The sequence below is a fragment of the Schistocerca cancellata genome, chromosome 7 (assembly GCF_023864275.1).
Source record: "Schistocerca cancellata isolate TAMUIC-IGC-003103 chromosome 7, iqSchCanc2.1, whole genome shotgun sequence".
Taxonomy (NCBI): Eukaryota; Metazoa; Arthropoda; class Insecta; order Orthoptera; family Acrididae; genus Schistocerca; species Schistocerca cancellata.
Genome location: NC_064632.1, coordinates 461,596,544 through 461,608,275, shown reverse-complemented (window position 1 = coordinate 461,608,275; position 11,732 = coordinate 461,596,544). Strand labels below are relative to the sequence as shown.

At 43.4% G+C, this 11,732-nt stretch overlaps 1 non-coding gene across 1 annotated transcript; it reads left to right on the top strand.

Moving 5' to 3' along the window:
- The first annotated feature begins 11,266 nt into the window (after window positions 1-11,266).
- Window positions 11,267-11,350, top strand: Trnas-gga (transfer RNA serine (anticodon GGA)). Its single transcript is given in 2 exon segments — window positions 11,267-11,306; window positions 11,316-11,350. It is a non-coding gene; the product is annotated as a tRNA-Ser (tRNA).
- The last annotated feature ends 382 nt before the right edge of the window (window positions 11,351-11,732 follow it).

The following is an 11,732-nucleotide window of genomic DNA, read 5'->3' as shown; positions in this document are numbered from 1 at the left end:
TCCCTGCTGACTTGCAGTGTCCATGGATTCATAAGGTTGTCTGCATAGCCGTATACGTCCATCCGCTCAATACAATTTGGAACGATACTCGTCCCACCAGGCAACATGTTTCCAGTCATCAACAGTCCAATGTCAGTGTTGAGATGTCCAGGCGAGGTGTAAAGCATTGTGTCTTGCAGTCATCAAGGGTACAAGAGTGGTCCTTCGGCTCCTAAAGCCCATTTCGATGATGTTTCGCTGAATCGTTCGCACGCTGACACTTTTTGATGGCCCAGCATTGAAATTTGCAGGAATTTGCGGGAAGGTTGCACTTCTGTCACAGAGAAATGGTTCATATGGCTCTAAGTTCTAAGGCAACATCTGACGTCGTAGGTCCCCTAAACTTAGAACTACTTAAACCTAACCAACCGAAGGACATCACACACATCCATGCCCGAGGCAGGATTCGAACCTGCGACCGTAGCAGCAGCGCGGTTCCGGACTGAAGCCCTAGAACCGCTCGGCCACAGCGGCCGGAACTTCTGTAGCGTTGAACGATTCTCTTCGGTCGTCGTTGGTCCCATTCTTGCAGGATCTTTTTCCGGCCGTAGCGATATCAGCGATTTGATGTTTTACCGGCTTATTCATATTCAGGTACACTCGTGAAATAGTCGTGCGGATAAATTCCCACATCATCGCCACCTCGGAGATGCTGTGTACCTTAGCTCGTGCGCCGAATACAACACCACATTGAAACTCATTGTAGCAGCAGTAACCGATCTAACACTGCGCCAGACACTTGCTGTCTTATATAGGCGTTGCCGACCGCAGCGCCGTATGCTGCCTGTTAATCTATCTCTGTATCTGAATAAACATGCCTCTACGTTTCTTTGGCGCTTCGGTGTGTATTCAATGTAATTATGGTTTTTCAATTAAAGTGTCCAATGTTTATCAATTTCTGTTACGTGGCAGTGACACATCGTGCAAAGTTTACTTTTTTTCTGAAGTTTTGCACATTGGCGTATGAACTACTATAGTGCGAAATATGACCTGCTGTATGCTTCTATTATGACCATATGCTCTAATGAACTCGTTGCCGAGGTGACGTTAAACCCCAGCATCCGTTTACATGGATTACGGACGTCTGAGAGGTACAAGGATGTTTCGCAGTGGGTCGGCCGACAGATTTCGTTCGACAGTCGGGCCAGCGTGAGGCGTGGTGCGGCGTGGCTCGTGATTAATGGGGACCAGAAACGGCGCGCGCACCAAGGTCGCGAGGCCGCTGCCATCTGGGCCATAGACTTACTAAATAAAAACTAGACCGCGCATTGGCGCTAGTGTCGCGTCCTCACATTGAACGTGATAGAAGCCGCCATTTGCAGGGAAACAGTGCGTAAACATGGTTCGTTCGTGTGCTGCTTTTAATTGTAACAGTAAGAATGGAAGCAAAGACGAAGACGGAAACAATGTTACATTTCACTGGTCAGTCATTTCTGGTTCATTGTTACTTGCTATTACTTGTATAGAGTATTTTCATGGAGAAATAATACATCATGAGCGTTTGTTTTTGTTTAGGTTTCCCCTTACAAATGATTTTCTAAATCGGAAATGGATAGTTGCTACTTGGAGAGAGAACTTCCAACCGACAGTAAATCATTTGCTGTGCTCTCCTCATTTTGAAGAGAATTGTTACATGGAAAATTATGTAAATAGACGTCAACTGAAGGACGATGCTATACCGACAGTATTTGGATTTCCAACTCATTTGAAAAAGGTACAGTGTCCTGGAAATCGTGCAATATAGGCCTAGGTTAAATAGTGTGGAAATACTGTCAGTGTGTATAATTTTGAACGTTCCTTTTCCAGGTTACCAAGGCAAGGAAACCGCCAAAGCCAAGAAATATTGAGACAGCAGAAAACGTGTGTGTGGATGTGCACGTTTCTGGTTACACTGGAGACCACAATTATTCATTTCCATTAAGTCCAAGTAAGCTGAAGGAAAAGTTCGTAAAAACTGAAGAAAGGAAGGAAGGAAGCAAAAATTGTGCAATATAAGACTAAGTTAAATACAGTGCACAAAAAGTGCAATGGTCAAATATTTGATCAAATGTTGCAAACTCAACCACTTTCAGAGGTGCTATCAGTGTTAAAAAACTAATGTGCGAATGAAATTCCTACGGTATTTAAAGTGATATGTATTATTACAATTAATCCTACCAAAAGTCGAGTGCAGACAATACTGTGCTAAACAAAAGTAAGCGTGCAAATTGTACACAGTAGTCGGCAAAAAGCGAACAGGACATGACAGGAAAATTACGTGAATTAAATAATAATCGTACTGTCTGCTACTTTAAAAGTTTCATGTAATTATCTAATGCAAATAACTCGATGTAAACACGCTCCACCTTGTCAGGAAAGAGCCTAAATTTCGCGTCTCTATGCACAAGTATTTCGGAAATTAGGAAACTTCATTCATTTAAGTATACTTTTAAAACTGACTCGAATACTCGGTATTTTTTTTAAACAAACATCTGTTTAATTTGTGCTTCAACTTGCTCCTGTTGCGTCTCATATACTTCAAATCGCAACCCCAGTACTAGGATACATCCCTGCAAATGGCGGCGATCAGCTGCTTCAATTGGGGGACAGTTGCCTCGCTTCTCCGCTACGGCGTGGTAGGGGCTTGGTCTCGACAGGAGCGCAGAACGCTCTGCTATTCTCTCAGACTGCACCGTAGTCTCAGTGACCGATCCGTCAAAGCGTAACGCATGGTGTCAGCTCTTGTCTTATCCGTTCTCAGTCTCTGTACGGAGTGTCCGCCCGTTGCCACCTGGCGCGGAAACCGGAGACATAAACCCCAGCAATGTAAACAACAAATGGAACGAGTTTCTCCAGCAGCATCCGCGTAGATGTTCAACTATATGCAGGACTGGAACTCGAACCCAATACTTTGTCTTTTGCGGCCCGTGCTGTTACCGACAGAGCAATCCAGGCACGCTTCGTAACAGTGCCTTAAAACTTTACTTCCGCCAGTAATTCCATTTTTGAACTCATCAGAACTTCTGCCGCACACCTTGCTGGACTAGCCTTACTGGAAGAAAGGTAAGTGCGAAGAAATAGCTTAACTACAGCGTAGCGGATTCTTTCCCGAATGAGTCTTTCACTGTGCAGTTGGTTGTGCGCTGTTTTGAAACTTCCTGGTCAGACTGAAACTGTGTGTCGGAGACACTGGGGTATCCAGATAAGACCCACGATCCGCTCCCGCAGCTAGTTTCCTCTTATCAGCAGCTTCTGTCAAATCAGGCGTCCGTTTCAAACTCACAATTGTCAGAACTGAAATACGAAAATCAACTGAATTAAATTCATCAGTGATAAATCCGATACAAGTTGTAAAAATTATTTATTTCTAGAAAGGAAAGCACGACCAGGTTTCAGAATCTGTATCCCATCTTCAAATACATCTACAAAATTTTAAATCAATAATACCTATCCACTGTAAATGTTTATGACCCCGTATCTGACACCAAATGTAAAGTATACGGGCAATTATGACACCAATTGTAAATGTATACAGGGTTTGGGAAAGGGGGGAGGTGGCTGTCACATATGCCTCGTGACGAAAGGGTGCAGGAGATCGAGCAGCCAGGATTTCAGAGTGGGGATCCAGGTCTGTAGTTAAATGAAAAAACAGGAAATTAGGTAGAATACAGAGGACGTATTTCAATGTACGGTGTACAAGAGGCGCGCGTAGGGACGTAAGTCACAAAAAAAAATGGTTCAAATGGCTCTGAGCACTATGGGACTTAACATCTGTGGTCATCAGTCCCCTAGAACTTAGAATTAATTAAACCTAACTAACATAAGGACATCACACACTTCCATGCCCGAGGCAGGATTCGAACCTGCGACAGTAGCAGTCGCGCGGTTCCGGACTGAGCGCCTAGAACCGCTAGACCACCGCGGCCAGGTTTAGGCCAGTGTAGGGGGTCGAACAAATAACTGAAATGGGCAACGGAGGGGGAAGCGGTTCATGTTAACTTACGTTGGTGGCTGGTCGTGAAAAGCAGAGCCAGAGGCTCTGCCTTCCAAAAAGACGTCTGCTCTGCCCGAAGTCTAGATTACAAGAGAGAGAAGCAACTGTGTTCAGCACACACGTGATCGGTATCCCGCGCACGCTTTCGGCTAAAAGCAATGGCGTGAATTCGCTAGCAGTTTCAGCAGAGGGCTCAAGGCGTTTCTTGTCAGCAGCTTTAACTGGACAGAACCGCCTCGGTTTTGAAAGACAAGCGACTTGTGTCACGCAGGCACAGCGTAAGTTGCTCTGCGAGTAGACTTGTAAAGATTTGACTGGGCCTTTGAAATAAATTTTTTTAAACCAATTCCCTAGAATATTTCTCGACTGGCTGCCACCATGTACACCACACTGTTAACATAAGAAAACTAAACATAACTATCACGGATTTATTAGGAAACACCCTATCCGTGCAGTCAAATGTGAGTCGATAAATGATCGTAACTGAGGTTAAAAGTAGGTCAAATATGTCAATATAGTGAATCCCTGGTACACGGCAAGAAGAGGATATCCTCTTCGACCCTAGCCCTCCAAGAAAACCTCTCGCTGAGGAGGACCAACATAAAAAGACAAAGGTCCCCAATTTATTTATTTATTTAGCTTATGGCATGTAACACATCATATAAAAAATGACATAAAAATCATAAGACACAGAAATAAAGAGTAGTCACAGTGTATAACATATAGTTGTAGATATAAAAGTATTTAAAATAGTGTATATAACAAACAAAAGTTCACAAACAAACATCCAGATTTGTGACATAGTCTATTGCACTTTCAGTCGCGGTCAGAAACTCATTGGTGTCTCCTGCAAAACGTCTCAGAGGGCAATCTTCCACGATGTGACGAATCGTCTGCCGGTCCGCACCGCAGTCACATCTCGGGGAGGTGATTTTACTCCACCTGTGGAGGCTGTCTGCACATCTACCGTTATTTGTCCGAATTCGATTCAAGGTCGTCCAAGTTTTCCTTGGCAAATTGAATCCTGGTGGTTGGACATTGATACATGGCATATTCTGCAGGTTTTGGGGCACAGATTCTCTCCACCGCGTTTTCCAGAGGTTCCCATAATCCGGGTTGAGGGGATGCGTATTTTTTGCCTTTTTTAAAGAGGGGTGTCTGGAGCGCAATCTGTTCATCTCCAGGGCAGGAACATCCTTATGGATTGGCAGTTTCTCGTTGTTCAGCACTTTTCCATACTCACGTAAGAGAGCGTTCTCTCTGCGCAGGTCCGGTGGGAGAATGTTGCTCAGTATAGGTAGCCAGTGTAAAGGCGTTGGCTTTATTGTTCCTGATATCATCCTCATTGTGTAGTTTAGTTGAGCATCGATCAAGCCTGTGTGTTTACTGTTTAGCCATAACGGTGCGGCATATTCTGCTGTTGTGTAGACAAGTCCCAGAGCCGAAGATCTCAGTACAGACGTAGACCCACATAGCTTGTGTATGATATTATTTCCAGTTTTAAGTTTTGCGGCTGTATTACGTAGGTCCCCAATTAAAAGAACGGAAACCACAACTGAATCAAATATAAATTATTAAAGGCCCGACATCTCAAATCCACTTTACAAAACTTACGACGGTCCGGTTAAAGGGGATGCCACTAATGTATGCTCATGAAACTAGATGGTCGGTCTTTCGAACACTGAAACGAAGAAAGGAGTTATACAGACTGTAGGCATGTGTGAAAATACAATGAAACCCTCCTGTGAAGTTTGTGACTCAGCAGTGCTGTATACACATCCACCACACACTTTCCAAGCACAGCCCAAAGTTGAAATGCCGGCAGGTGTGGTCGTGTACCCGTAACGCAAGTGACTGGACTGATCACTCCATCTGAGAGTCTAAATTGAAATGAACGTAACCGTTAACATCAGGTCTAAGGAAGCACAAGCCTATGGAGCGAAAGCTAACTTTGCTCATGAACTTTCGAGCCACTAATTGCAGGTAAGCGCGTCTGCTCGTGAATACGTTGTAAACAAACCAATGAGGTCCAACCAAAGTAAACTGACAAATTCCTGTCCTGCCACTGAAGAATTCATAAAGGACATTTAGAGAGCATAGTCCCGAACTTTCACTAATTTTTACCTATACTAAGCTTTGGAGCAACTAACGCAAATGTAAAGAAACTTGTAAAGTATAGCCTAGCACGAATTACAGCACAAGCAGCTAGCCTAGAGCAAAATTGATAAAATTAAGAATAGCTATTAGAATAAAAAATCACAGATAATCGAGGCACTAAAAACATAGTAAGAACTAATTTAATTTCAAAACAGAAGAACACAGTATAACTATAAAGCTATCATTAGATACAAACCAATGTGACACCAACACAGAGTCACGCTTAGAGGATCCCAGGTAAGTTGCAGGAAAGAAGAAGCTTAACAGGAGCAAACCGAAAAGCGCAGGATGTAGCTGTAAATTACACACCACATGATGTTGTTCATGGATGACGTGAACTGCTAGCCGACAAAGACTCACTCCTTGAATTGTTTCCGTGGCCTTGCAGTTCGATAGTTTTCTTACAACTGGCAAGAAGGATGTTCTCTATTTTTGGACTTACGCGAACGAATGACTTTGCGCCTTTGTCCATAATCCGAAATACAGGTAATACTTTTCCGACTTCTTTTGGAGTGAGTTCTATAACCCACCAAATGGTTGGAATGTACCTGCAATGAGCAACTGATCTGATCTGATTCACTATTTTTGAATTTTTTATATTATGATCCCCAACAGTGTTCTTCTCCCTATAGTTTCGAGAAGATGTGCATACATTTCTCCACGGCTATGGGCGGTTTCACGGACTACACTCTATAGGTTAAAAAGAAGACACAGCAAAAAATATTTAAGAAACTAAGACACAACACGATCACTCAAAGGAAAAAGAATAAGGTCACTCCTTTGCGATGGGTTCGTCTCCGGGCAAGACTGTTCGAATCATGGTGGTGGATGAAATTTCCACTACCAGTATTTGGCTGGTAATGGGAGGAGAGCTGGTGATGTACATTTTCTGATTACCAGTCTTTCCACCAGTGTCTTGTAATAAATTACAAACCTCTCCACAGTTTCTCGTGAGGTGTCGTCATTTGACACTGTTCATCACCATGAACAGTGTCAAATGACGACACCTCAGTCAGTTGCATGGGGCCTTAAACTCGACGGGCTTCTCGGTGCTGTTTGGGAAGAGTACGCTGTATGCCAGCGCCCGGATTCACCCTCTCCCTTTCTTTTATCATCATCCAACACGAAAATGACCCTACACTACACACGCACCATTACAATTATCAAACCTTAATAGATACACAGCTCTCATACTTTTCGGTGGGAAAGTGCCTATGGGAAGAAAAGACAGGGTAAACCTTTCAATTAGGCAGCTAAACCTGTCCTTCGGCGATTCCCAACCAATCAAGCCATACGATTTTAATTTTCTTTACTTCATCCCAATGAGCTATTGAGTCAACGGTAGCTGGATGGGACATGTGGCGTTTAAGCAGAGTCGCACGTGGAGAGAAACATTATTCATACACACAGGACGAATGTAACGGAAATATGATATTTTATGTACGAAACGCGACATTTGCAGAGAATCCTGTAAACACTAGCCGAACGGAGCATTAATTCATGTTTGACGGAACCTAAAAGTGTTGCTGTCTCCGGTAACTTTGTGCTGGTGCAGTCAAATAAATCGACTGTGGCAGAACATCGAATCGACACAGGTCACTCTATGAAGTATTAAAATGTAGAAATGCTAGCTTCTGCTTCATCTCTTTGAGACTCAGTGGAGAGAGAAGCAATTTAAATTCATTTGGCAAAGAATTTAATTAACAGCTTCGACCTGGGCAAGCCGTGGAATTTGTGGAATCCGGTGCATTCTTTAGTAAACTCGTCACTACAGTAAAACTAATAACAATGCATCGATATCCTAGCATGGATCGACGACTTAGCCACAGCTTCGATTTGTGAATACCCTTTCTCGCCGATCAGCATCTCTGGCGCTTGTGTGTCTGTGTTTTAAAACGACGAAACGAGGACTGTAGCCATAGTCAAAAGGCTATCTCTGAAGATGGCCTAAAAGTATACGACCGAGATCCTAGAAAAAGATGATATATGATTTATGCGACTGCTTCTGGAAATTTAATGGAGCAATTGATTTGTCAATACTTATCGGAAGAAAACTTATGTTTCTTGTTTCTTTAAATATGGTGAAATATGCCTTAATATTTATGACTATTTTGACTAAAATTAGTTGATTTAGAGGGAAATTAAACACAAGGGAATACTGAGTCTTCCGAATTGTAAGCATATAGACCAAAGATTATCTATCAGATATGCACTTCTTTCAAACTCGGAGCAAGGTGGAGGGCGATTAGATTTTTAGCTTCCACTCAACAATGAAACTGGAGTACAAACTAGCACTGGCGAAGGAAATAGTCCATTTTCTTTTCGAACGATCCGTTCTGGCATTTGCATGACCTGCCCGAGAGAAAATAAAGCTTGATGGCCGGATAAGCAGGTGAATTGCCGTTTCCCCGAACGCGAATCCACTGCCACACCTCTCTCAGTGAGAGAGAATACTAGTACTTCAAAGAGGAAACTAGTATATAGCGGAGCTCAAATCCTCGGAATAAAATGTGATTACCTTTAGAATATCCATCGTTCTCGTAAGTGAGGTAAGACGCAAATTCCTTAAACGTACATTTCCCCCATGTCTCCTTGTCTTTCATATGCTCCTTCGTTTCGGAGAGCATTATCAACCACGGGAAGTTAAACGCAAATCTTTTGTATTCTTCCAACACGTGATCTACTCTCGTTAAATTCATTTTCACAGATAAATATTTAAAGCATGGAAGCATTGAAACATGTGCAAGTTATTACAGACATCGACCAGCGTCATTAAAGATATGAAACAGCATCTGTGGACTCGTGTAACGCCTCCGTAAATAATTCAGACGAAACAGTGCTAAAGCACGTGACTGTCCGATTCTAAGTGCCACAATGAAAGAAATTTGAAGCATCAGAGTCACCAGAATTTGAAAGGATAGTATACTTTACATTTTACTATCTATGATGTTCACTGGCATTTTGGTTGAGACTTGCGTGTAGCGTTCTACGATGACACACACACACACACACACACACACACACACACACAAACACACATACACTGAGAGAGAGAGAGAGAGAGATAACGAAACGTGAGAGGACAACTCAGAATAGTAATGTCATTTGTCGTTTAATTACATTTATTCAAATAACAGCAAATAATATTAAACACAGTAATCATCAGACTCTCTCTTAACAAATAACAAACAAAGGGCAAATATGTCAAAAACGTACAACAGAGGTATACACACAATAAAGAACAGTAGAATTTCACATGAAGAAAATGGTAAAAACGAGACCTCAGGACCTCCTACTCCCATATTCAGTCTGCACTCGAGTAAGCAATGTTGCTAATCGCAAAACTGATACAATTTGTAGTACAATAAGTAATTTCATGAAATGCAACAAGATATATCACAGTAGCAACAGTTTCTTATACCAATAAATGAAGCATATGTACTGTTAAAGCAGAATATCCCCCTCCCCTTTTATATAAAAAACTTTTTAAATAAATAACACTAAAGTGCCTGTAGGGAATGCAAGGTGAAAGCAGTACATTAGCAGCTCAGATTAAAGCCAGTTAAATGGAATACCTTCAACTAGACTAGGAATCCCTAACGGTTGACAAAATGCTTCAAATGGCTCTGAGCACTATGTGACTTAACACCTGTGGTCATCAGTCCCCTAGAACTTAGAACTACACTACGGGCCATTAAAATTGCTACACCACGAAGATGACGTACTACAAGAAGATCCTTTGGTATGCAAATTATTAGCTTTTCAGAGCATCCATGCAAAGTTGGCGCCGGAGGCGACACCCACAACGTGCTGCCATGAGGAAAGTTTCCAACCGATTTCTCGTACACAAACAGCAATTGACCGGCATTGCCTGGTGAAACGTTGTTGTGATGCCTCGTGTAAGGAGGAGAAATGCCCACCATCACGTTTCCGACTTTGATAAAGGTCGGATTGTAGCCTATCGCGATTGCGGTTTATCGTATCGCGACATTGATACTCGCGTTGGTCGAGATCCAATGACTGTTAGCAGAATATGGAATCGGTGGGTTCAGGAGGGTAATATGGAACGCCGTGATGGATCCCAACGGCCTCGTATCACTAGCAGTCGAGATGACATCCATCTTATCCGCATGGCTGTAACGGATCGTGCAGCCACGTCTCGATCCCTGTGCCAACAGATGGGGACGTTAGCAAGACAACAACCTTCTGCACGAACAGTTCGAAGACGTTTGCAGCAGCATGGACTATCAGTTCGGAGACCGTGGCTGCGGTTACCCTTGACGCTGCATCACAGGCAGGAGCGCCTGCGATGGTGTACTCAACGACGAACCTGGGTGCTAGAATGGCAAAACGTCATTTTTTCGGATGAATCCGCGTTGTGTTTACAGCATCATGATAGTCGCATCCGTGTTTGGTGACATCGCGGTGAACACACACTGGAAGCGTGTTTTCGTCATCGTCATACTGGCGTATCATCCGGCATGATGGTATGGGTTGCCATTGGTTACACGTCTCGGTCACCTGTTGTTCGCATTGACGGCACTTTGAACAGTGGACGTTACATTTCAGATGTGTTACGGCCCGTAGCTCTACCCTTCATTCGATCCCTGCGAAACCCTACATTTCAGCAGGATAATGCACGACCGAATGTTGCAGGTCCTGTACGGGCCTTGCTGGATACAGAAAATGTTCGACTGCTGCCCTGGCCAGCACATTCTCCAAATCTCTCACCAATTGAAAACGTGTGGTCAATGGTGGCCGAGCAACTGGCTCGTCACAATACGCCAGTCACTACTCTTGATTAACTGTGGTATCGTGTTGAAGCTGCATGGGCAGCTGTACCTGTACACGCCATCCAAGCTCTGTTTGACTCAATGCCCAGGCGTATCAAGTCCGTTATTACGGCCAAAGGTGGTTGTTCTGGGTACTGATTTCTCAGGACCTATGCACCCAAATTGCGTGAAAATGTTATCACATGTCAGGTCTAGTATAGTATATTTGTCCAATAAATACCCATTTATCACCTGCATTTCTTCTTGGTGTAGGAATTTTAATGGCCAGTAGTGTACTTAAACCTAACTAACCTAATGACAGCCGGCTCGAGTGGCCGAGCGGTTAAAGGCGCTACAGTCTGGAACCGCACGACCGCTAAGGTCGCAGGTTCGAATCCTGCCTCGGGCATGGATGTGTGTGATGTCCTTAGGTTAGTTAGGTTTAAGTAGTTCTAAGTTCTAGGGGACTTATGACCACAGCAGTTGAGTCCCATAGTGCTCAGAGCCATTTGAACCATTTTTTTTAACCTAAGGACATCACACACACATCCGTACCCGTGGCAGGATTCTAACCTGTGATCGTAGCAGTCGCACGGTTCCGGGCTGAAGCGCCTAGAACCGCTCGGCTATCGTGGCCCGCTAACGGTCGACAGAAAGCTGTTACAGTACAGTTACTTAAATCTAAAACTCTAAAAAGGGGAAAGGGTACAATTTTGAATAAGAATACGGGGTGTAAAATACGCAAGAGAATTTAAGTTGCTCGTTCCAACAGACGGCTTGAATTACTGTGC